Source organism: Triturus cristatus, chromosome 5_1 (assembly GCF_964204655.1).
Source record: "Triturus cristatus chromosome 5_1, aTriCri1.1, whole genome shotgun sequence".
Classification (NCBI taxonomy): domain Eukaryota; kingdom Metazoa; phylum Chordata; class Amphibia; order Caudata; family Salamandridae; genus Triturus; species Triturus cristatus.
This window is the reverse complement of record NC_140587.1, coordinates 13579820-13607261: the sequence shown is the minus strand read 5'-3', so window position 1 is coordinate 13607261 and position 27442 is coordinate 13579820.

The window sequence follows — 27442 nt, the reverse complement described above, 5'->3', positions numbered from 1 at the left end:
AAAGCAAAGGAGGGAACAGGAAGATTGGTAAGTGGGGTTCGATACAGGTTCTGAAGGCGGAACATCAAACTGGGATGACAGCGCTTCTTCCCACCATGTCATGAGTAATGAAACCTGTAAGGTCATAAGCAGTGCATTGCAGGGGCGTAAGTTAGAATTAGCTCAGGGAACTTTAACTGCTGAATTTCTATGGTTTTGTAAAAGTGACATCTGAGCCTAACTATAACGTACCTTTAACCATTGGTTTGTTCAATGAATATATATATATATATTCACTGACAAAAACATAGGTTTCAGGGATGTTATAGTTAGTTGGACATTTCACTCATACAAAACCATGGAAATTCAGCTGTTATAGTAGGTTCGTCTAACTACAACTCGCGCCCCCGCAATGCTTTGCTGATGATGTCACATATTACATCATTCATGACATGGTCAGTGACATCACTGATGACATCATCCAGTGAATGTGGTTTTATTTAAAATATAAATATGTATTATATATATATACCAAGCTGAAGAATGACTTGATGTATACGTGTCTAGATGGAGGATTTAGTAGGTGTGTGACTGACAGCTTAAGTGAATGATTAAACGTGTCTTACTGTATACATGGGTTAGTGACTAAACTGTGTGAAGGTTTGTATCAGTCTGTCTGTTGTTGTGTAAGCTGCTGCATCGGTTGTTCAGTAGCTACATGAGTGTCTATATGGGTTATTGATTAGTTGCTTGAGTATTTCTATGGGAGACTGAGTGTGTGTGTGTATGGGTGGGAGGTGTGTGACTCTGTTCATAGATGTGTGAGTGTTGTATTGACTGGTTGTATGAGTTTAAGAGTGCATGTAGAAACAGTTGTATGGGTGGGTGAGTGTGTGTATGGGTGTCTTGGTAAGTGAATGGATTATTCAGTGTACATTTCCAGCTAAGTACATATGTAAAAGGCAGTGTATGTGATTGTTGGTGTATAAAAATGACTATACGTGAGAGTCAGTGATTGTGAGATTGGTTGTATGGATGAGTGTATACTTGTATTAGTGATTATGTAAGAGAGTAAGTATGTGTTTGTATCTGTATGAATAAGTTAGGTAGTGTGTGTATAACTGTGTAGGTGAGTAAATGGAACTGTGATTGATTCTTTGCATGACTGCCTAGGATGAGTGAATGACATACTAGGATGAGTGGTGGTGTGTGTGTCTGTATAGGTGTATGAGTGCATTTGATAGTGTTGTATTGATCAGTGACTGCATGTAAGAGTGATTGTATGGGTGAATGAGTGGATGTGTATGTAGACCTAGGAATCAATGAGTGCATATGTAGTAACTGGTATTGTTGTGTCGATGGTTTCGAAAATGGTAGTCTGTATTTTACAGTGTGTGTATCAGAGGTTATATTAGGGTATGAGGTGGTGCATCAGATTTTCACATGGATGATGTCATTAGTGATGTCATCAGTGATGTCATTTGAGATGTCATCAGTGATGTAATCTGTGATGTCACTGACCATGTCATAAATGATGTAATATGTGACGTCATCAGCAGAGCATTGCGGGGGCACGAGTTATAGTTAGCTGAACTAACTATAACGGCGGAATTTCTATGGGTTTGTACGAGTGACATAGACAACTACTCTATAACATCCCTGAAACCTCTGGTTTTTTCTGTGAATATTTATTACCTACTGGCGGTCTTCAGTAGGTAGTTATAGTTAGAACCTAGTTTCCATAGGAAAAGCATTTTTTGATTTCCTAATAACTTTGGCGCTGTTTGACGAATCTTCCTGAATTTCTCCCCAAAAAGTCTATCCAGGTCAGCTCCTATCCTGAAAGTTTGGGGGTGACTCGTGAGGCTGGGGCTGAGTAAAAAAGGGGGTCCCAAAACTTGTTTTCTCCATGTTAATTTCCATAATTTCCATAATTTCCTTTGGGCAAGGCTACAGCCGAAACTACTGAATGAAATTATCGCAAATTTGGCAGAAAGGTAGTGCTTGTGTCAGAAAGCGACCTTTTTTTAAATGGTTCAAATCCGTTCAGTAGTTGCTGAGAAATTAGAAAAATAAAAGTGCGGATATCTGGGCGGAGCCTAAGTCCCGTGCACGAGCTTCACTGTGATTGGCTGCTCGTACTGGAAACCAGGAAGTGTTGGCAGCCATCTTGTGGCTCGGTAGAAGCGAGTCACCCAAAAATGGAGAAACAAAGGTATAAACAAGGGAAAGGGGCAGGGTAGAAACAACCTGAACCCCTATCCCTGCTCAGGACCCCCAGGGCCCAATAAAGTATAAAAAAAGGCAAAATTTGCACTGGGGTCACGCGTTTTAATTTAATAAGGCCCTTGGGTTGGCTAGGTTCCAGGGGCATTTCTTTAAAAATAATAGCGGGGGCTCGCAGCGGTTGCAGGGGCCCGCAGGTGTCCGTGCAGTCCCGGGGCTTCACTCATGTTGGGAGGGGGGGTTGCGCAACCCCCTCCTGGAGGCCTGTATGTGCTTACAACTTTGACATTGTTTGACGAATCTTTACGAAATTATCCAAAAAGTTTCTCTTTTTTTGATTAGGTCCTATATTGAAAGTTTGGGGGTGAATGGTGTAGGAGGGGCTGAGAAAAAAGGGGGTTCCAAAATGTGTTTTCTCCATGCAGTTTTGATACGAAACTTTCCAGAAGACAACAGTTGAAACTGCTTAACGGAATTACGGCATATTTGGCAGGTAGAAAGGTGATGGTCCAGAAAGCACACTTTTCTTTAAATGGTGTAAATCTGTTCAGTAGTTTTTGAGAAATATACAATTTTACAGATATCGATATTTGAGAATTCTGACATGTGATTGGCTGAGGGATGACAAGCACGAGCGTGCGGCTCATTGGCTGTGAACTGTTGAAACCAGTCATTTTGTGATTTACTCCGTCAGCTCGCATGTCTCTGTGCAGAAGCCATTGGGTCTACAGTTTTACTTCTGTGAGACAACACTGGCATCTGTGTGAGATATGCCTTTCACGCTGCCTCTACTCATATCACTATGTCACGGCTATGGCTTTAGAAGCCCGTTCGTCGGCTCCCACCTCTCTACATTTGCAAGCTAGTACGCTGCTGTGTGACGCAGGTGTCCCTTTGTGAGACTGAGTGCGAACTGTTGATAAGTCAGTTACACTATATGAGCATTGAAAAGCCATTTTGTGATTGAGTCAGTCAGCTTGCATCTGTCTGAGGCAATTTTTAAAACATACAGGAGCTCTGTCTGTGAGAGATACCCCTTTCACGCTGCTTCTCCCCACATCAGCAGGAAACACACCCTCTTCTCACATCACCAGCATACCCCCAGCAACCTAATTAGGCCCACAAGTCTCTCTCTGTGAACCAGTGGTGGGCTCTCAGGTGTTCCGGTGGGACTTCTCGGGGCTGCAGTTGTATCTGTGAAGCCAAGACTGGAAATATACCGCAGGTCTCTTTTTGAGAGATACCCCTTTCACGCTGTCTCTCCCTACATCAGCAGGTAACGCACTCTCTTCCCACATCACCAGCATACCCTCAACAACCTTCTTGGGCCCGCAAGTCTCCCTCTGCGAACCAGCTCCTTGTCCGCCATCCCGGTTCATCCCCAACAAACAAATGTGACAGGAACGTTTTTAAATATTGAGCCTAACAAATCGGCTGGTGTTGTAGTTTATTAAAAAAGATACTTGTGAGGTTGGACAAATAAGAATCTTAGTAATGTATGGATTTACATAAACAACAACAAATAAAACTATGTGTGTAAAACGTTTTATTAACCCCTTCGCTGCTAGGCCTTTCCCCCCCCCTGTGCTAAGCCTTTTTTGGGCTATTTGGGGTAGTGCGCGCTTAGGCCCCTGTAACCTTTTGACCACATAAGGTATCCACGCCAAATTTGCGTCCATTTCTTCCAACATCATGGGGATTCTAAAGGGTTTGTGGATTCCCCTAGTGGGGTCCCAGAAATTAGCAACATTTTGGTGTTTTTTGGAAAAATGGGAAAAAAGGGCTGCAAATGAAAGCGCCTGGGTTGTTCTCTGCAAATGGTATCAAAAAAGGGGTTCTGGGGCTGAAATCACCCTTTTCCCAGCTTTTAGGGAATGACAGACTTTTGCTAGAAAACCAACATTTTTTACACAGTTTTGGCATTTTTCTGGGACATAGTCTATTTTTGCTATTTTTTGTGCTTTCAGCCTCCTTCCAGTTAATGGTAGAAATGGGTATGAAAGCAATAATGGATCCTGGACAGCTATACAGTTTAGAAAATTAGACAAAATTCTGAATTCAGCAAAGGGTCATTTGTGTAGATCCATCAAGGTTTCTTTAAAGAAAATAACAGTTAAATATAGGAAAAATTGAAAATTAGTTGAAAAAAACAGCATTTTGTGTCAACGTTTTCACCTGTAACTTCTTCTAAATATGACAGCACTTTGAAAGCAATATACTGTTACATCCGCTGGACCTTTCTGCTTGTGGGGATATACAGGACTTGTAGGTTCACCAAGAACCCGACGAACCCAGAGTCAAAAACTGAGCAGCAATTTGCAATGGTTTTTTATTATGTTCCGGGTATAGAGCAATTATTGTGGGAAAATGTATACATGGAAAAATCAGAATGAAAGACACCTATGTATTTCTGAAATGGGAACACATTATAGAGTTTATAAACAGTACATATTTGCACATTTTCGAAATTGAGAATACTCATACCAGCATGAGAATTATCGGTCATTTTTCAAAATGACTTCTTTTGTACACAGTCTTTCATTTGGAAGGCAGAAATGCATCAAAAATCAGTAGGTAATAACAGTTGCTTTACAAATATGAATTACCCTAAGTCTCCCGATTAAAATGGTACCTCACTTGTGTGGGTAGGCATAGTGTCCACGACAGGAAATGGCTCAAAACCCAACGTGAACACACCACATTTTCACGAAAGTTTTTGCGAAGTGTCTAGCTGAAGTTTTTTAACACTAGCTCTGCCGGCACCTAGGGAAACATAGCAAACCTATACATTTTTTAAAACTAGACACCCAGGGAAATCCAGGATGGGGTGACTTGACTGCCTTTCACCAGGTTCTGTTACCCAGAATCCCTTGCAAACCTACAAAATTGTCAAAAAACCCATATTTTCCCCACATTTCTGTGGTGGAATCTGCGTGGATCCGAAAATTTCCACCCACCACGCGTTACCCAAAGTCTTACGAGAAAATTGGTGCCTCTCTTGTGTGGGTCGGCCTAGTGCCCGCGACAGGAAACGGTGCAAAACGCAACAGATGTATATCCAAACCAGGCACAATCAGTACTGGAAAACACAGTGAATATTCCAGTGTTTAATCTCTCCACTACCAACGTTAACACTGAATCCTTGACTCTCCTCTCCAGGGGTTTATCGTTTGTTCCCACCTCTTCGTTCAATAAATTTGAATTTATGAAGGATCTACACTCATTCTTTAGGAAAATCAGGTTAAAAAAATTATTTCTGAATAAACCCACCCCAGACACGGAAGATAATCATTCTGGACTCAGACCCCCCTCTGAGTTCACTCCTTGTCTGGAGCTTGTCGGCCCAGAGGTAGGCATGTTTGAGAAGGTTGTCTCATCTAAAATCTCTAAAATCTTAAAGAGCGTACCTAAATCTGCCAATAAACTGCCTTCCACTGAAGAGAAAGCCCTGAAATCCTTACAAGACAATAAGCAACTGACCATCAAGCCCTGCGACAAGGGAGGTGGCATCGTTGTTTTCGACACTTCCACCTATATTGAAAAGATGAATACACTCTTGTCTTCCACCAGACACTATAAATGTATTATGAGAAATCCCGAGACCAATCTTAAACAACGTATCTTATTGATGGTCAAGGCAGCAGTAGATGAGAACTTCATCTGCACTAAGGAAGCTGAATTTCTGACACCCAGCTTTACTTGAATGCCTATCATATATGGGGTGCCCAAAACCCATAAAAACATCTTGGACCCCCCCTTAAGACCCATTGTTTCGACTGTTGGCTCGGCTATCGAACCTCTCTCTAAATATGTCGATTGCTTTTTGAAACCCTTGGTCAGTAATCTCGAATCCTACATCAAAGATACTGGTCACTTTATCTCTAAGATCGAGAAAACTCCATTCGATCCTGAAAGGGAACTCCTGGTCACCATTGATCTGGAATCCCTATATACTAACTTACCCCACGAGGGAGCTTTATCTGTGCTGCAAGAGATTCTGACTACAGAAACTGAAATCATCAATGCTCCTTTCATAATTCAATGTTTGAAGATGGTCCTATATGAAAACTATTTTGAATTCAATGGCAAATACTTTCACCAGATCCAGGGCGTAAGTATGGGGGCGTCCTGTGCTCCCAGCATTGCTTGCCTCTATATGGGAAGATTCGAACACATTAACATCTATAACGATATGGCGCCGTTCTATGAGAACGTTCGAGCATGGTCACGCTTCATAGATGATATTTTTTTCATCAGGAGTGGGGACTATAGCTCCTTGAATGAATTCATTGCCTGGCTGAATGCAGCTGATGCCAACTTAAAGTTCACTGCTCACTTTAGTAACACCAGGGTTGAATTTCTGGATGTTTGGGTTGAACATCACCAAAACAGTCTATGTGTGTCCCTATATATAAAACCCACCGTGAGAAACAAACTGCTACAGTATAGTAGCTACCATCCTAGGAGCCAGAGGGATAATATCCCGTTTAGCCAATTCCTACGAGTCTGTAGCAACTGCTCCCACATGAAAGATTTTCTTTGCCAGGCTGAAACTCTCAAATTCAAGCTCATGAGTCGTGGATACCCCCAGAAATTGATTAAGGACTCTTTCAAACGAGCCAGATATTTCAACAGAGATTCCATGTTTGAACAAAGGACAATCAACCCGATGGATAAGCTGGTATATATTACCAAACACTCTAACATCAACAACAGAATCAGACAAACCATCCATTCATCTTGGCACATTTTGAATATGGGCAATGATGAGATGAAAATCCCCAAACCTCTATTTGCTTTCGGCGAAATAAGAATCTGAAAAACTTTCTTATTAGAGGAAAAACCACGGAGGAAAAACTGCTTATTCAGACCTCCATTTCAGGATCCAAACCCGTCGAAGGAAACCACCGATGCGGTACATGCCAGGCATGCCCTAACGCCAACAACCGAACCATTACCCTCCAAGGTATGTCTAACTGTCGCACCTCTAATGTTGTCTATATCATTTGTTGTCCATGCGATCTTATATACATCGGTGAAACTGGCCGCGAGATCCGAATCAGGATTTGTGAACACAAGTCCAATATTCGCACTAAAAAAACTGCTGCCCCCCTTGTCAGCCATTGGCTGGACAAAAACCATAACGGTAAGGACCTTAGATGGTCCATCCTGGAAAAAATACGCACCCCCCGGGAAGAGATCCTACGTCCATTAGAAAGAAGAGAGAGACTTTCTGGATCTTTTTTCTGGACGCAGTGCAGCATGGGCTTAACGAAATGATTCAGTGGGAGAATGCCATCATTTAATCCCTTTGCCACTCTTGCCTCTTAGTAGAACCATGCGGCGCACTCTGCGCATACATTCTGGATCCCCAAGTGGAAATATGAGTTAGAATACATTGTTTAAATATTCATTATGCCTCGCTATTCAATAGTCTGACGATATGTCATCTTCTACGCGTGCATTCTTGCTCATTATTCGCCACCTCTGACGGGCTCCTTGCTCTGCTCAAACATGGCCACCGATGCATGCCTGTACAATTCTCTGATTCCGTTTTCGCGGTCCCCTTTCTATTTTGTATTTGCTCCGCTAGCCACGGACACCTCTATTGGCCTTTGGTAAACCCCCTTTCATACTTAAGCAAGTGCTTTTTTCAGCTCCACCAGCAAAGACACCCGGACGGGTGTTTCTCGACGTATCGCGTACGGGTCCATCGACTCCTGATATAGGATCACCAAACAGGTAAGCAGCGCTGAGATTACTGTGCGGTTGCACAGTATCTTTCTAACTATTAGACGTATATTTAAAAAAAAAAATTTCCCTCCGCCGTGGCTGTTAACTTTCACCAATTCATTGGTGTTTGGTCGTACATAGCTGCCTCCCTTATAACTTAAATGGTTCGTTGATGCCTAGAAAGAGTGTTTCCATCGTCTTCTCCCTATATAGTGGCTACATCGTTATCTCCTTATTTAGCGGCTCCATTAACTGTCCAGTTCCTGTAACTGTTTAGCCCATCCAGTGATTTTTATTTACTTTATACCCCATATGACTTTGATAATATCAACGGTGTTCGTTCCGTTAACCCTGTCAGTCTCCACTCGCTGTTTGGTTGATCCCCTTTCCATGCTCTATGTAACGCTTTGTCTCTTTGCTTTCTATGTTGCAGCAGTGTCTTGAGACCTAAGTGATGCCCTGCTACCCCATTGGTTTCACGCTATCGTCTCGTTACTCTAGATACCTTTGCTTATCTGCATGAATATCCCTGTTCCTGAGCATGATGACGCTCTGATTCTTAAGTACGTGCTTTTTATATCTAATTGTGTCTCTTTCGTCAGCAATATAAAGGCCATTACCCTCCAGTTGATCCCAGGGATTGGTCACTTGGTAATCGTTTTTTTTTTATTTCTTTTTTCCCCCGCATGTTTTGATCTTAGATTTGAAGGCATTTCCTTACGCCTTCTGCTTTGCAATTTGTCTTTAACATGCTGATTACGTCCGGACTCTTGCCTATGCACTTGGGATCCAACCTAGGAGGCCACCCCCCTTACACGTTTGAACAATCCCAACTTGCTGAAGACTTCAACTCTGACCCCCATCCTATGGGATATATTTTTAGTACGTAACACTTAGTTGTCCTCATCTATTCTGTAGATTCACCTTTATATCTTCTTTGTATGTACCTTCTCTTGGTCCCGCGCTAGGGGTCAGCTCATTGATGCTACCTTTATTCTGTCTGTTATCTATTTTCAAGGTAGCTCACCTCTTCACGCACTCTTTTCCAAATCATTTCCTGGATAACACATTTTATTAAAGTTTCATTCACGGTGAAATACTATACCCCTACTGGAGGCCTGCTGGCTAATAGTCTCTCATAGGTACCTTGTCGGACCTCTCTTATAAATTGGTATAAATATCTGTGAGTTATCCTTTTTTTATGCTTACACCAAGTGGAGCTTAACATAATCGACCATGTTTATAGCTTAGATCTAACACATCAGTTGTCACATATATAAATCTGTTATTTCTTTTGTAAAGTTTGTGTTGGTTGTTTATGTTTGTTTTATTGATTCTAGGTATTATCACTGTCCCCCACTTGCCATCGGTCTTCGCCCTGATGAAGGTGGGACCCACGACTGGGTCCAATACCGAAACGCGCGTTGGCGCCTGATTTTTCGGATCTTTGTACATACAGTATCGCCTTTTGACAACCTCAGGATTCATTAATGTACCATCCATACTATCACATTGCGACGTTTCTTACCACCTTGACCGGATTTGACTTATAGTATGTTTGTTGAATGAATGTTGGATACATGAGTTGAGCTGTGTGTGGGGCATTGAATATCTTTTAGATATATTTTTCTGTCGTCTGTATCGTTGAATATTTAACCCCTTCGATGCTCATGACGGAGCGGTTCCGTCATGAGCATCGGTTGAGCTGTGCTCATGACGGAACCGCTCCGTCATGAGCACAGCCCCTGGGGGAAGCGCTGGCGCTCCCCCCCTGGGGCATCGATCGTGCCCCCACAGATGGGGATGGCAGCGGAAGAGTTTCCGCTGCCACCCCCGAGCCCCCCCCACGCTTCCTGATGACGTCAGCACGCACAGCGCGCGCTGGCGTCATCAGGAAGCGTTGGACGCGCTGGAATTCATTTCTTCCAGCGCGTCCAACGGGGAGGGTAAGTGTTTTGCTGCGGTGTGGCGGGGGGGCGGAATTCCAGGGCCTTGAGGCATCGGGGGAGAGGAAAGAGTATTTCCTCTCCCCTGATGTCTCAATGCTGGGCATTCCTGTCCCACGATCGCGCACAGCGTCGCGATCGTGGGACAGGAATGCCCCCACTAGACCCCAGAGATGTTGTTTTTGGCCATTTGGGAAGCGACCCCTTGGGCAAGGGTCGCTTCCCATGGGGGACAATTTTTGGACAGACTTTTCTGCCCCCCCCTGGGGCAGATCGGTCCACTTTCGGTCCGTTTCTGCCCCCGGGGGGGGCAGAAAAGCCCACTAGACACCAGGGATGTTGTAATGGTGATATGGGAAGCGACCCCTTGGGCAAGGGTCGCTTCCCTGGGGGATAATTTTTGCAAAGACTTTTCTGCCCCCGGGGCAGATCGGTCCACTTTCGGTCCGTTTCTGCCCCCAGGGGGGGCAGAAAAGCCCACTAGACACCAAGGAATTTCGATATATTGATATGGGAAGCGACCCCTTGGGCAAGGGTCGCTTCCCTGGGGGAGAATTTGGGAGAATTTGTGCACAGATTTTTCTGCCCCCCCTGGGGGCAGATCGGTCCACTTCCGGTCCGTTTCTGCCCCCAGGGGGGGCAAAAAAGCCCACTAGACACCAGGGAATTTCGCAATTTTGTTATGGGAAGCGACCCCTTGGGCAAGGGTCGCTTCCCTGGGGGAGAATTTGTGCACAGACTTTTCTGCCCCCCTGGGGGCAGATCGGTCCACTTTCAGTCCGTTTCTGCCCCCAGGGGGGGCAGAAAAGCCCACTAGACACCAGGGAATTTTGTTATAGTGATATGGGAAGCGACCCCTTGGGCAAAGGTCGCTTCCCTTGGGGAATAATTTTTGCACAGACTTTTCTGCCCCCCCCTGGGGGCAGATCGGTCCACTTTTGCTCCGTGTTTTTCCCCGGGGGGGGGCAGAAAAGCCCACTAGACACCAGGGAATTAGTGTAAATAAAAATGGAAGTGACCCCTTTGGCAAGTGTCGCTTCCAGCGGGCAATTTTTATAATATGTATTTGGCCCACCCGCCCCGGGACAGAGTAGCCTTTTTTTTTCCTGCTGTTTTCTGCCCCACCTGGAACATAACGATTGACCATTTGGGTAGTAACATAGAATGTTGTTATGTTTATTGTTTTTTTTTTTGTGAATTGCAATAGTAATGTTTTTTTTTTTTTACTTTTTTGTTCTAGGTAAAGGCTTTTGCTCTTTTCAGTTTGCCGTGTTTCTGGCGGTTCTGCTGTTTGTGTAGTTTGGTAAGAGACTCTTTTTTGTACAATGTAAATGTGTTTGATTTTTCTGCATGAATTTTTTTTGCAAATGGTGTAATAATAGCAGTATGTTTGTTTTTTGAGTGTCAAAAACTTTTTGCATTGGTGCTCGATGTGTATTTTGTTGTCTTGTGAGTAATTTGTTTTTTTTTTCTTCTTTCTAGTTTGGTATCGTTGTTTTTTGCTGTGTCACTGCAGAGTTGGTTTCTGGTGAGTGCAGCTGTCTCTTGTAATTGGATTGCATAGTTTTTGAGTACATTGATCTTTGTGATAAAGGTACACATTTCTTTACTTACTCGGTTTGCACATTGTTGGTTGTTGTTGACTTGTTTGTGCAGTCTTCTATCTTAGTAAGTATAATGGCTAGCCGCAGGATGACTGCTCAGCAGGTTGTTGGTTTGCTGTTTGAGTCTTCCTCTGATATTGGTTCAGAGACTGACTCTGCATCTGAGGGAGAGGAGGCAGGGGACGATTCTGCCAGTGAGTTGTCTCTCCGTATGGAGTCATCGGATGATGAAGATACTCTTAGTGCAGATGAAGTGCCTGTGTTAGAGGCAGAGACTGATGTGCCGATAGTGCGGCAAGAGGCATCTGGGCTGCAGCCTGGGGCTGCAAGGCTTCCCGTTGGTGTAGTGCGGCAAGAGGCATTTGGGTTGCAGGCTGGGGCTGCAAGGCTTCCCGTTGGTGTAGTGCGGCAAGAGGCTTCTGGGCTGCAGGCTGGGGCTGCAAGGCTTCCCTTTGAAAGTGATGACCTCTGGGTTGCCCCTGGCATGGTGCAGCCGGCATTGCCAGAGTTTACTGGTGTTCCAGGGTCTAGAGTGAATACTGAAAACTTTTTGCCGGTCAATTTTTTTCAGTTGTTTATGGACGATGTGTTTTTTGCAGAGATTGTTGAGCAGACTAATTTGTATGCCGAACAGTTTTTGAGGGACAACTGTACCAGTCTTAAGCCACACTCTAGAGCTACCCGGTGGACTCCTACAAATGTTGAAGAGATGAAGAAGTTCTTGGGTTTAACTTTTTTGATGGGCTTGCTAAGGAAGCCATCAATGTCTTCATATTGGTCTAGCAGTCCCTTGATGGCAACGTCTATTTTTCCGGCAGTCATGACTCGTGACAGGTATTTGCTTCTGCTTCGGATGATGCATTTTGTTGATAATGGTTTAGCGTTGCCACGAGATCACCCTGACTGTGACCGTCTTTTTAAGATTAGGCCTGTCCTTGATCACTTTGTTGATCGATTTTCTGAGATTTATGCCCCTGGGAAAGAAATTGCAGTGGATGATTCTTTGGTGTTGTTCAAGGGCCGCTTGGTTTTTAGGCAATACATTCCTAGTAAGAGGGCACGCTATGGAATAAAGCTGTATATGCTGTGTGACAGTAGGACTGGATATGTCTCTAATTTCAGGGTGTACACCGGTAAGGAATCTAGGTTTAACCTCCCTGGTTGTCCGTCCACTTTTGGAGTGACTGAGAAAATTGTTTGGGAACTTGGAAGAGGATTTTTTAACAAAGGCCACCATTTATATGTAGATAACTTCTACACTGGTGTGCGGTTGTACAGAGAATTGGCCAAAGTGGACACTCTTGCTTGTGGCACAATCCGCTCTAACCGTAAAGGTTTCCCGAAAGAACTTGTTTGTCAAAAGCTTGTGCGGGGACAGTGCAGTGCGTTGCGTTGCCAGGAGCTTCTTGCTGTGAAGTTTACAGACAGGAGAGATGTCTACATGCTGACTACCATCCATGATGAAAGCACTGCACCTGTGACTGTTTGGGGTCAGGTCGCTGAAGCGCGCAAACCTGTGTGCATTTTAGACTATAATAGGCACATGGGTGGTGTTGACAGAGTAGATCAGAGGTTGGAACCTTACACTGCTCTTCGTAAGGCTTACATTTGGTACAAGAAGTTGGCTATCCATTTTTTCCACTTGGCAATGTTTAATGCTTTTGTTGTGTTCCAGGATTCTTGCCCTGAGTCAAAGATGACTTTTGCTAAGTTTCAGGAGTCTGTAATAGGCAGCCTTGTTGTAGTGGAACAGGCAAGTGTTCCTAGAGTTGGACTGCTGGAGGATGTTGCTAGATTGAAAGAACGCCACTTTCCAGATCACATTCCTCCCACACCCGCAAAAGATTTTCCCAGTAGGAGATGTAGAGTCTGTTGGCGAAAAGGTTTGCGGAAGGAGAGTCGAATGTACTGCCCCGACTGTCCTTCTCATCCTGCACTGTGTCTCCCTGCTTGTTTTAGAGCATACCACACACACGAAAGAATTTTTGGGAGGATTCTTGAGTGGTAAAGTGAACTGCCTGGTCTGTATTCTTTGGATAATTTGATTCTGTTTCAAGGTTGGTGTTAGTGCAATGTATTTAGTTGCTGATTTTCTGTTAGAAGATTTGTATCTATTTGCAATTTGTTTGTGTTTTTATTTTTTTCTAAAAAATCCTAAATGTGATGGCGGTGTGTGTAGGCTTGTGCTTGGCTGTTGGTGTGTGTGGACTGGCACTTGGTTGGTGGTGTGCGCGGAATGGTGCTTGGCTGGCGGTGTGCATGGACTGGCGGTGTGCGTGGACTGGCGGTGTGCGTGGACTGGTGCGTGGCTGGTGGTGTGCGTGGACTGGAGCTTGGCTGGCAGTGTGCGTGGAATGGTGCTTGGCTGGCGGTGTGCGTGGACTGGTACTTGGCTGGCGGTGTGCGTGGACTGGTGGTGTGTGTGGACTGGTGCTTGGCTGGTGGTGTCCGTGGACTGGTGCTTGGCTGGTGGTGTGCATGTACTGGAGCTTGGCTGGCAGTGTGCGTGGAATGGTGCTTGGCTGGCGGTGTGCGTGGAATGGTACTTGGCTGGTGGTGTGTGCGGACTGGTGCTTGGCTGGTGGTGTCCGTGGACTGGCGCTTGGCTAGCGGTGTGCGTGGACTGGTGTTTGGCTAGCGGTGTGTGTGGACTGGTGCTCGGCTGGCTGTGTGTGAGTAGTGACTTTCTGCTGGTCACTACACACACTGCTAGCTGAGTGCCACTCCACGCAATCCATCAGCCTGTGTAGTTGCTGTGTCTTGATTGTGGGCGTGTGAAAGTGATGGGCCCTTGAATGGCGCTGTCTGCTGGTGTGAGTTTTGTTATGTGATGGGCCCGCGGCTGGCGGTGTGAATGGTTTTGTATGTCTCACACGTATGAAAGGTGTATGAATGGCCTGTAAAGAGGTTGGTGCCTTGTCGTGGCTTTACAGCTCACGAGCTGTGAGTCAATGGTTCAGTTTCTTGCCCTTTCAATTCTTACCAGTGCATTTCATTTCTGTGAAATCACTTGCTAATACAATTGTATCTACTGAACCATCACTCACCCTCGTGCCAAATCCAACCAGTATGTGTGTGCTTGCGGATTAGATGGCTGTGCAGTAATATTTGTCTTTCTGAAGCAGGGTGTACCTTGTCCCTTTTTGGTGAATTTTGTAATGTGTTGCTTTTGTGCCTGGTGGTGCGAATGGTCTTGTTTGTATCACGTATGAAAGGTGTATGAATGGCCTGTAAAGTGGTTGGTGCCTTGACGTGGCTTTACAGCTCACGAGCTGCGAGTCATTGGTTTGGTTTTTTGTGAATTTAATTATTGACAGTGCATTTCATTTTTGTGAAATCTCTTGTTAATAAAATTTAATACACTGAACCATGACTCGCCCTCGTGCCAAATCCAACCAGTATGTGTGTGTGTTTGAGGAATAGATGGTTGTGCAGGAAACTTTGTTTTTAGTTTCTCTGCCAAGGTACACTTTCCATTCAAGAATAACCCACCAACTGTAGATATTGTCGAAAACCCATGGGAGTTCATGGTGATGTCTCTCTTGTGAATTCAAAACATTTTTTTATCCCCAATGTCCTGCAAACCTCAAAATGTCTGCCACATTTTCTTTGCAATATTATTCCAAAATTCTCACGCTGTAGAAACAATAGTTAATCTGGTTTTGCAAGGGGGGTCACTTTGGTTTTTGGCCCGGTGCTCGGCGGCCATCTAGGGAAACCTACCAAACCCATGCATTTCTGAAAACTAGACACCCGGCGGCTTTCAGGGAGGTATGGCTTGCGTGGATCCCCCAACGTTCCTTACCCAGAATCCCCTGCAAACCTCAATTTTTGCTGAAAAAATCACTTTTTTCACACATTTTGGGGTGGGAAAGTAGTGGCATCACCGGGCTCACACAAATTTACCACCACCCAGCATTCCCCCAGGTCTCCCGGTAAAAATGGTGCCTCACTTGTGTGGGAGGCCCAAGTACCCGCGGCAGGCAAGGGCCCAAAACGTAGTGAGGCGACATCAAAATGGCCTATCGCAAAACCACCTGGTTTTGCAAGGGGGGTCACTTTGGTTTTTGGCCCGGTGCGCGGCGGCCATCTAGGGAAACCTACCAAACCCACACATTTCTGAAAACTAGACACCCGGCCGCTTCCAGGGAGGTATGGCTTGTGTGGATCCCCCAACGTTTCCTTACCCAGAATCCCCTGCAAACCTCAATTTTTGCTGAAAAAATCACTTTTTTCACACATTTTGGGGTGGGAAAGTTGTGGCATCACCGGGCTCACACAAATTTACCACCACCCAGCATTCCCCCAGGTCTCCCGGTAAAAATGGTGCCTCACTTGTGTGGGAGGCCCAAGTACCCGCGGCAGGCAAGGGCCCAAAACGTAGTGAGGCGACATCAAAATGGCCTATCGCAAAACCACCTGGTTTTGCAAGGGGGGTCACTTTGGTTTTTGACCCGGTGCTCGGCGGCCATCTAGGGAAACCTACCAAACCTACGCATTTCTGAAAACTAGACACCCTGCCGCTTCCAGGGAGGTATGGCTTGCATGGATCCCCCAACGTTTCCTTACCCAGAATCCCCTGCAAACCTCAATTTTTGTTGAAAAAATCACTTTTTTCACACATTTTGGGGTGGGAAAGTTGTGGCATCACCGGGCTCACACAAATTTACCACCACCCAGCGTTCCCCCAGGTCTCCCGGTAAAAATGGTGCCTCACTTGTGTGGGAGGCGCAAGTACCCGCGGCAGGCAAGGGCCCAAAACGTAGTGAGGCGACATCAACATTGCCTATCCCAAATGTCGCCTCACTAGGTTTTTGGCCCTTGCCTGCCGCGGGTACTTGGGCCTCCCACACAAGTGAGGCACCATTTTCACCGGGAGACCTGGGGGAACGCAGGGTGGTGGTAAATTTGTGTGAGCCCGGTGATGCCACAACTTTCCCACCCCAAAATGTGTGAAAAAAGTGATTTTTTCAGCTAAAAATAGGTTTGCAGGGGATTCTGGGTAAGGAAACGTTGGGGGATCCACGCAAGCCATACCTCCCTGGAAGCGGCCGGGTGTCTAGTTTTCAGAAATGTGTGGGTTTGGTAGGTTTCCCTAGATGGCCGCCGAGCACCGGGTCAAAAACCAAAGTGACCCCCCTTGCAAAACCAGGTGGTTTTGCGATAGGCCATTTTGATGTCGCCTCACTACGTTTTGGGCCCTTGCCTGCCGCGGGTACTTGGGCCTCCCACACAAGTGAGGCACCATTTTTACTGGGAGACCTGGGGGAATGCTGGGTGGTGGTAAATTTGTGTGAGCCCGGTGATGCCACAACTTTCCCACCCCAAAATGTGTGAAAAAAGTGATTTTTTCAGCAAAAATTGAGGTTTGCAGGGGATTCTGGGTAAGGAAACGTTGGGGGATCCACGCAAGCCATACCTCCCTGGAAGCGGCCGGGTGTCTAGTTTTTAGAAATGCATGGGTTTGGTAGGTTTCCCTAGATGGCCGCCGAGCACCGGGTCAAAAACCAAAGTGACCCCCCTTGCAAAACCAGGTGGTTTTGCGATAGGCCATTTTGATGTCGCCTCACTACGTTTTGGGCCCATGCCTGCCGCGGGTACTTGGGCCTCCCACACAAGTGAGGCACCATTTTTACCGGGAGACCTGGGGGAACGCTGGGTGGTGGTAAATTTGTGTGAGCCCGGTGATGCCACAACTTTCCCACCACAAAATGTGTGAAAAAAGTGATTTTTTCAGCAAATATTTAGGTTTGCAGGGGATTCTGGGTAAGGAAACGTTGGGGGATCCACGCAAGCCATACCTCCCTGGAAGCCGCCGGGTTTCTAGTTTTCAGAAATGTGTGGGTTTGGTATGTTTCCCTAGGTGCCGGCAGGGCTAGGGTTAAAAAACTACAGCTAGTCACTTTGCCAAAAAAGGGTCATTTTTCACTGCAAAATTGAGGTGTGACCACGTTGCGTTTTGCGCCGTATCCTGTCGCGGGCACTAGGCCGACCTGCACAAGTGAGGTACCATTTTTCTCGTAGGACTTTGGGGAACGTGGGGTGGGTGGAAATTTGTGGATACACGCAGATTCCAGAACTTTCCATCACAGAAATGTGGGGAAAATTTGTTTTTTTTGTCAATTTTTTACGTTTGCAAGGGATTCTGGGTAACAGAACATGGTGGGAGGCAGTCAAGTCACCCCATCCTGGATGCCCCTGGGTGTCTAGTTTTCAAAAATGTATAGGTTTGCTAGGTTTCCCTAGGTGCCGGCAGGGCTAGGGTTCGAAATCTACAGCTAGTCACTTTGCCAAAAAAAGGGTAATTTTTCACTGCAAAACCACGTTGCGTTTTGCGCCGTTTCCTGTCGCGGGCACTAGGCCGACCCGCACAAGTGAGGTACCATTTTTCTCGTAGGACTTTGGGGAACGCGGGGTGCGTGGAAATTTGTGGATCCACGCAGATTCCAGAACTTTCCATCACAGAAATGTGGGGAAAATGTGTTTTTTTTGTCAATTTTTTACGTTTGCAAGGGATTCTGGGTAACAGACCATGGTGGGAGGCAGTCAAGTCACCCCATCCTGGATTCCCCTGGGTGTCTAGCTTTCAAAAATGTATAGGTTTGCTAGGTTTCCCTAGGTGCCGGCAGGGCTAGGGTTCAAAATCTACAGCTAGTCACTTTGCCAAAAAAAGGGTCATTTTTCACTGCAAAACCACGTTGCTTTTTGCGCCGTTTCCTGTCGCGGGCACTAGGTCGACCCGCAAAAGTGAGGTACCATTTTTCTCGTAGGACTTTGGGGAACGCGGGGTGGGTGGAAATTTGTGGATCCACGCAGATTCCAGAACTTTCCATCACAGAAATATGGGGAAAATGTGTTTTTTTTGTCAATTTTTTACGTTTGCAAGGGATTCTGGGTAACAGACCATGGTGGGAGGCAGTCAAGTCACCCCATCCTGGATTCCCCTGGGTGTCTAGTTTTCAAAAATGTATAGGTTTGCTAGGTTTCCCTAGGTGCCGGCAGGGCTAGGGTTCGAAATCTACAGCTAGTCACTTTGCCAAAAAAAGGGTCATTTTTCACTGCAAAACCACGTTGCGTTTTGCGCCGTTTCCTGTTGCGGGCACTAGGCCGACCCGCACAAGTGAGGTACCATTTTTCTCGTAGGACTTTGGGGAACGCGGGGTGGGTGGAAATTTGTGGATCCACGCAGATTCCAGAACTTTCCATCACAGAAATGTGGGGAAAATGTGTTTTTTTTGTCATTTTTTTATGTTTGCAAGGGATTCTGGGTAACAGACCATGGTGGGAGGCAGTCAAGTCACCCCATCCTGGATTCCCCTGGGTGTCTAGTTTTCAAAAATGTATAGGTTTGCTAGGTTTCCCTAGGTGCCGGCAGGGCTAGGGTTCAAAATCTACAGCTAGTCACTTTGCCAAAAAAAGGGTCATTTTTCACTGCAAAACCACGTTGCGTTTTGCGCCGTTTCCTGTCGCGGGCACTAGGCCGACCCGCACAAGTGAGGTACCATTTTTCTCGTAGGACTTTGGGGAACGCGGGGTGGGTGGAAATTTGTGGATACACGCAGATTCCAGAACTTTCCATCACAGAAATGTGGGGAAAATGTGTTTTTTTTGTCAATTTTTTACGTTTGCAAGGGATTCTGGGTAACAGACCATGGTGGGAGGCAGTCAAGTCACCCCATCCTGGATTCCCCTGGGTGTCTAGTTTTCAAAAATGTATAGGTTTGCTAGGTTTCCCTAGGTGCCGGCAGGGCTAGGGTTCAAAATCTACAGCTAGTCACTTTGCCAAAAAAAGGGTCATTTTTCACTGCAAAACCACGTTGCGTTTTGCGCCGTTTCCTGTCGCGGGCACTAGGCCGACCCGCACAAGTGAGGTACCATTTTTCTCGTAGGACTTTGGGGAACGCGGGGTGGGTGGAAATTTGTGGATACACGCAGATTCCAGAACTTTCCATCACAGAAATGTGGGGAAAATGTGTTTTTTTTGTCAATTTTTTACGTTTGCAAGGGATTCTGGGTAACAGACCATGGTGGGAGGCAGTCAAGTCACCCCATCCTGGATTCCCCTGGGTGTCTAGTTTTCCAAAATGTATAGGTTTGCTAGGTTTCCCTAGGTGCCGGCAGGGCTAGGGTTCAAAAACTACAGCTAGACTCTTCGCAAAAAAAGTGTAAATTTTCAGTGTGAAAATGTGGTGCGTTCACCTTAGGTTTTGAGCCACTTCCTGTCGTGGGCACTATGCCTACCCACACAAGTGAGGTACCATTTTTATCGGGAGACTTAGGGTAGTTCAGATTTGTAAAGCAACTGTTATTACCGATTGATTTTTGATGCATTTCTCCCTTCCAAATGAAAGACATTGTGTAAAAAAAAAGTCATTTTGAAAAATGACCAATAATTGTCATGCAAGTATGAGTATTCCCAATTTCGAAAATGTGCAAATATGCACTGTTTCTAAACTCTGTAATTTGTTCCCATTTCAGAAATACATAGGTGTCTTTCATACCGATTTTTCCATGTATACATTTTCCCACAATAATTGCTATATACCCGGAACAAAAAAAAAAAAATTACAAAATGCTGCTCAGTTTTCTACTCTGGGTTCGTTGGGCTCTTGGTGAACCTACAAGTCCTATATGTCCCCACAACCAGGAAGGTCCACCGGATGTAACGGTACATTGCTTTCAAAGAGATGTCATAATTCGAAGAAGTTACAGGTGAAAACGTTGACTCAAAAGGCTGCTTTTTTCAACACATTTTCAATTTTTCCTATATTTACCTGTAAGTTTCTATAAAGAAACCTTGATGGATCTACACAAATGACCCCTTGCTGAATTCAGAATTTTGTCTACTTTTCAAAAATGTATAGCTTTCCAGGATCCATTATTGTTTTTGTTCCCATTCTACCATTAACTGGAAGGAGGTTGAAAGCACAAAAAATAGCAAAAATAGGGTATGTCCCAGAAAAATGCCAAAACTGTGTAAAAAATGTTGGTTTTCTAACAAAATTCTGTCATTCCCTAAAAGCTGGAGAAATGGTGATTTCAGCCCCACAAACCCTTTTTTGATACCATTTGCAGAGAAAAACCCAGAAGCTTTCATTTGCAGCCCGTTTTTCCCATTTTTCACTAAAAAAAACAAAATGTTGCTGTATTTTGACTAATTTCTGGGAACCCTCTAGGAGAATCCACAAACCCTGGGTACCTTTAGAATCCCCAAGATGTTGGAAGAAAAGGACGCAAATTTGGCGTGGATACCTAATGTGGTCAAAAAGTTACAGGGGCCTAAGTGCGCACTACCCCAAATAGCCCAAAAAAGGCTTAGCACAGGAGGGGAAAAGGCCTAGCAGCGAAGGGGTTAATGTGCATGTATGTAAACATCAACTAAAAATATTTGAAAATACCTCATGTGTTTAAAAAATACAAAATAAATCAAAAATATATTTTTTACATCCATATTTTCCACCTGATGTTTTTATTGGTCTGTTCGTTCTGCTCCTATTGAGTGTTCGCTGAATTTAGGGACCTATTCTGTAGGCCCTTTCATAGTATTTTTGGGTAGGCGGTCAGTTATCTTCCAGAATTGCAAAACGCAACATCGTCACACCTCAATTTTGCAGTGAAAAATGACCCTTTTTTGGCAAAGTGTCTAGCTGTAGTTTTTGAACCCGAGCTCTGCCGGCACATAGGGAAACCTAGCAAACCTATACAGTTTTCAAAACTAGACACCCAGGGGAATCCAGGATGGGGTGACTTGACTGCCTCCCACCAGGGTCTGTTACCCAGAATCCCTTGCAAACCTAAAAAATTGTCCAAAAAACACATTTTCCCCACATTTCTGTGGTGGAAAGTTCTGGAATCTGCGTGGATCCACAAATTTCCACCCACCCAGTGTTCCCCAAAGTCTTATGAGAAAAATGATACCTCACTTGTGTGGGTCAGCCTAGTGGCCGAGACAGGAAACGGCGCAAAACAAAACATGGTCATACCTCAATTTCGCAGGGAAAAATGACCCTTTTTTGGCAAAGTGCCTAGCTGTAGTTTGTGAACCCTAGCTCTACCGGCACCTAGGGAAACCTAGCAAACCTATACATTTTTGAAAACTAGACACCAAGGGGAATCCAGGATGGGGTGACTTGACTGCCTCCCACCATGGTCTGTTACCCAGAATCCCTTGCAAACCTAAAAAAGTGTAAACAAAACACACACATTTTCCCCACATTTCTGTGGTGGAAAGTCTGGAATCTAAGTGGATCCATAAATTTCCACCCACCCGCGTTCCACAAAGTCTTCTGAGAAAAATGGTACCTAACTTTTGTGGGTCGGACTAGTGCCCGCGACAGGAAACGGCACAAAACGCAACGTGAACACACCTCAATTTCGCAGTGAAAAATGACCCATTTTTGGCAAAGTGCCTAGCTGTCGTTTTTGAACCATAGGTCTGCTGGGACCTAGGGAAAACTAGCAAACCTATACATTTTTGAAAACTAGACACCCAGGGAAATCCAGGATGGGGGGACTTAGCTGCCTCCGACCAGGTTCTGTTACCCATAATCCCTTGCAAACCTAAACCTAAAAAATTGGCAAAAAAAATGCATTTTCCCACATTTCTGTGGTGGAAAGTACTGGAATCTGCATGGATCCACAAATTCCCACCCACCCCGCGTTCCCCATAGTCTTACAAGAAAAATGTTACCTCACCTGTGTGGGTTGGCCTAGTGCACGCGACAGGAAATGGTGCAAAACGCAACGTGAACACACCTCAATTTCGCAGTGAAAAATGACCCTTTTTTGGCAAAGTGCTTAGCTGTAGTTTGTGAACATTAGCTCTGCCGGCACCTAGGGAAACCTACCAAACCCACACATTTCTGAAAACTAGACACCCGGAGGCTTCCAGGGAGGTATGGCTTGCATGGATCCCCCAACTTTTCCTTACCCAGAATCCCCTGCAAACCTCAATTTTAGCTGAAAAAATCCCTTTTTTCACACATTTTTGTGTGGGAAAGTTGTGGCATCACTGGGCTCACACAAATTTTCCACACCACCAGCCAAACACCAGTCCACGCACAGCACACCATCAGCCATGCGCCAGTCCACGCACACCACACCGCCAACCAAGTGCCAGTACAAACACACCGCCAGCCAAGTGCCAATCCAAACACACCGCCAGCCAAGCGCCAGACCACGCATACTGCCAGACAAGTGCCACTCCACCCACACCGCAATCACATGTAGGATTTATTTTTATATAAATAAGAAAACACAAACAAATTGCAAATATATACAAATCTACTAACACAAAAACTGAAACTAAATACACTACACAAATGCCAACCTTGAAACTGAACAAAAAATATTAAACAATAGAGGCCAGGCAGTTTACTTTACCACTCATGGATGCTCCCCAAAAAGTATTTTGCATGTGGTACATTCTAAAACAAGCAGGCACACACAGCCCAGGGTTAGAAGGACACTTGGGGCAATACATACTAGTCTCCTTCTGCATACCTCTTCGCCAACAGACTCTACATCTCCTACTGGGAAAGTCTTTTGAGGGTGTGGGAGGAATGTGATCAGGAAAGTGGCGATCTTTCATTCTAGCAACATCCTCCACCACTCCAAGTCTAGGAACACTTGCCTGTTCCACTAAAACAAGGCTGCCTAAAACAGACTCCTGAAACTTAGCAAAAGTCATCTTTGACTCAGGACAACAGTCCTGGAACACAACAAAAGCATTAAAGGTTGCCAAGTGGAAAATATGGATAGCCAACTTCTTGTACCAAATGTAAGCCTTACGAAGAGCAGCGTAAGGTTCCAACCTCTGATCTACTCTGTCAACATCCCCCATGTGCCAATTATAGTCTAAAATGCATACAGGTTTGCACGCTTCAGCAACCTGACCCCAAACAGTCACAGGTGCAGTGCTTTCATCATGGATGGTAGTCAGCATGTAGACATCTCTCCTGTCTGAAAACTTCACAGCTAGAAACTCCTCGCAACGCAATGCACTGCACTGTCTCCGCACAAGCTTTTGACAAACAAGTTATTTTGGGAAACCTTTACGGTTAGAGCGGATTGTGCCACAAGCAACAGTGTCCACTTTCCTGAACAACCGCACACCAGAGTAGAAGTTATCTACATATAAATGCTGGCCTTTGTTAAAAAATCCTCTACCAAGTTCCCACACAATTTTATTAGTCACTCCAAAAGTGAACGGACAACCAGGGGGGTTAATCCTGGATTCCTTACTTGTGTACACCCTGAAATTAGAGACATATCCAGTCCTACTGTCACACAGCATATACAGCTTAATTCCATAGTGTGCCCACTTACTAGGAATGTATTGCCGAAAAACCAAGCAGCCCTTGAACAACACCAAAGACTCATCCACTGCAATTTCTTTCCCTGGAGCATAGATCTCAGAAAATCGATCAACAAAGTGATCAATGACAGGCCGAATCTTAAAAAGACGGTCACATTCAGGGTGATCTCGTGGCAACGCTAAACAATTATCGACAAAATGCATCATCCGAAGCAGAAGCAAATACCTATCACGACTCATGACTGCTGGAAAAATAACAGTTACCATCAAGGGACTAGTAGACCAATATGAAGACATTGATGGCTTCCTTAGCAAGCCCATCAAAAAAGTTAAACTCAAGAACTTCTTCATCTCTTCCAGATTTGTGGGAGTCCACCAGGTAGCTCTAGAGTGGGGCTTAAGACTGGCACTGTTGTCCCTCAAAAACTGTTCGGCATACAAATTAGTCTGCTCAACAATCTCTGCCAAAAACACATCATCCATAAACAACTGAAAAAAATGTATCAGCAAAAAGTTTTCAGTATTCACTCTACACCCTGGAACACCAGTAAAGTCTGGCAATGTCGGCTGCAACATGCCTGGGGCAACCCAGAGGTCAGCGCTTTCAATGGGAAGCCTTGCAGCCCCAGGCTGCAGCCCAGATGCCTCTTGCCGCACTACACCAACGGGAAGCCTTGCAGCCCCAGATGCCTCTTGCTGCACTATACCAACGGGAAGCCTTGCAGCCCCAGGCTGCAGCCCAGATGCCTCTTGTTGCACTATCGGCACTTCAATCTCCTCCTCGAACACTGGCACTTCATCCGCACTAAGAGTATCTTCATCTGCACTAAGAGTATCTTCATCATCCGATGATGCCATGTGGAGAGAAAACTCACTGCCAGAATCGTCCCCTGCCTCCTCTGCCTCAGATGCAGAGTCAGTCTCTGAACCATGGTCAGAGGAAGACTCAAAAAGCATACCAACAACCTGCTGAGCAGTAATCCTGCGGCTAGCCATTACCCTTAATAAGAAAAGAGACTGCACAAACAAGTCAACAACAACCAACACTATGCAAAACAAGTAAGTAAAAAATGTGTGCCTTTATCACAGAGATCTATATACTCAAAAACTATACAATTCACTTACAAGAGACAGCTACAGTCACCAGCACCTACTCTGCAGAGACACAGCAAAAACCAAAGATAAAATACACATCGAGCACAAATGAAAAAAGTTTTTGACACTCAAAAAACAGAAGCCAAACATATTGCTATTATTACACCATTTGCAAAAAACAAATTCATGCAGATAAATGAAACTCATTTACATTTTACAAAAAAAAGTCTCTTACCAAACACATACAACTACACAAACAGCAGAAGCACCAGTAACGAAAATGCAACCTGGAACAGTCTAAAGAGCAAAAGCCTTCACCTAGAACAAAAAAGGAAAAATAAAGCATTACAATTGCAATTCACAAAAAATAAATCAATTAACATTATAACACGTTATGTTACTACCCAAATGGTCAATCGGCCAGATGGGCCTTCAAATAGGGCTGAGAAAACTAGGGAGTGATCTTGCCCAAGGGATCGGCTGAGGTTGTCTGCCAGGCCAATCTGCCCCTCAGGTGGGGCAGAAAACAGCCGTCAGAAATATGCCCCCTTGCAAAAGTAATAAATCCCTAGTGTCTAGTAGGGTTTTCTGCCTCCCCCCCCCTCCCGCCTAGGGCAGAAAGGCCAAAAAAGGGGCAGATCTGTCCGCAGGAAGCAACCATGTCACTTCCATTACTCACAAAAGAAAATCCCTGGTGCCTAGTGGGGTTTCCTGTCCCTTCCGGGGGCAGGAAGGGCACAAACTTAGTCTGATCTGCCCCCTATCTGCCCCCTGGAAGTGACCCTTGGCCAAGGAGTTGCTTCTATTTAAATTTAAAATAAGTCCCTGGTGTCTAGTGGGGTTTTCTGCCCTCCCCCGGTCAGAAAGGCAAAAGAAACCAGGCTAATCTGTACCCAGGGGGGGCAGAATATGCATACAAAAACATTATGCCCCCTAGCAGCGACCGTGGCTCAAGGGGTCACTCCCATTTCATTTTTAAAATGAGTCCCTGGTGTCTAGTGGGGGTTTCTGCCCCCCCTCTGGGGGCAGAAAGGCCTAAAAACGGGCTGATTTGCGCCCGGGGGGCAGAATTCCCATTATAAAATAAAATGGCCCCCTGGAAGTGACCCTTGCCCAAGGGGTCATTTCCATCACATTTTAACTAAATGCCCTGGTGTCTAGTGGGGGTTTCTGGGGGCAGAAAGGCCAAAAAAACAAGGCGATATGCCCCCAGGGGAGGCAGAATATCCAAACAAAGAAAATGGTCCCCCTGGAAGCGACCCTTGCCCAAGGGGTCGCTTCCATTTAAATTACACAGCTAACCCCTGGGTCTAGTGGGCTTTTCTGCCCCCCCCGGATCCAGAAACAGCCGAAAAATGTCAGATCTGTCCCCATGGGGGGGCAGAAAAGTCTTAATTTAAATTGTAATTAAAATTGGCCCCCATAGGAAGTGACCCTTGCCCAAGGGGTCGCTTCCTTTTCCAAAAAAACAACATCCCTGGTGTCTAGTGGGGCATTCTTGCTCCACGATCGCGAAGCTGTGCGCAATCATGAAGCAGGAATGCCCTGCATTGGGACATCAGGGAAGAGGAAATACTCTTTCCTCTCCCCCGATGCCTCAAGGCATCCTGATTTGGCCCCCCCACCCCACCAGAGACAAAACACCTACCTCCTTCTCTAGACACGCTGGAAAGAAGTGATTTCTAGCGCGTCCAGCGCTTCCTGATGATGTCGGCACGCACTGTGCGCACTGACGTCATGGGGTAGCGTGGGGGGGCTCGCTGCCATCCCCCTATGTGGTGCCAGTGCTCCCCCCAGGGGCTGTGCTCATGACGGAGAGGTTCCGTCATAAGCACAGCCCAACCGATGCTCATAGCGGAACCGCTCAGGGGGTTAAAACAAAACAACAACAAATAAAACTATGTAGATCGATGGCGTGTCATCCCTCGACAATTTGTGAATTACAGCCTGCAAGACAAAAAGAAAGATAAGGTGGTGCATCATGTGTCCAGCAAAGGAGAGAGAAAAAGAGGGAAAGAGAGGAAGAGTGAGATACAAGGAAGATAGAAAGAAAAAAACAGTGTGAGAGAGAGGAAGACAGAGAAAGTAGAGTAAGACAGAGAAAGAGTGAGAGAGTGAAAGAGAGAGATACGAGGAAGAGAGAAACAGTGTGAGAGAGAATAGAGAGAGAGAAAGAGTGAGAGAGAGGAAGAGAGAGAGAGGAAGGGAGAAAGAGTGAAAGAGTGTGAGAGAGGAAGAAAGAGGGAGAGATGGAGAAAGAGTGAGAGAGAGGAAGAGAGAGAAAGAGTGAGAGAGAGGAAGGGAGAGAAAGAGAAAGTGAGAGAAAGAAAGAGTGAGATACAAGGAAGAGAGAAAGAGAGAAACAGTATGAGAGCGGAAAAAAGAGAGAAACAGTGTGAGAGAGAGGAAGAGATAGAGGGGCATATTATCAACAAAGTGGCGAAGAGAGGCATTAGCCGTCTTGGCTTAATGCCTCTCTTCGCCACTTCAGAAACACTAGGCTGCAACATATTACCAAGGATATGGTGCTGCCTAGCGTTTCC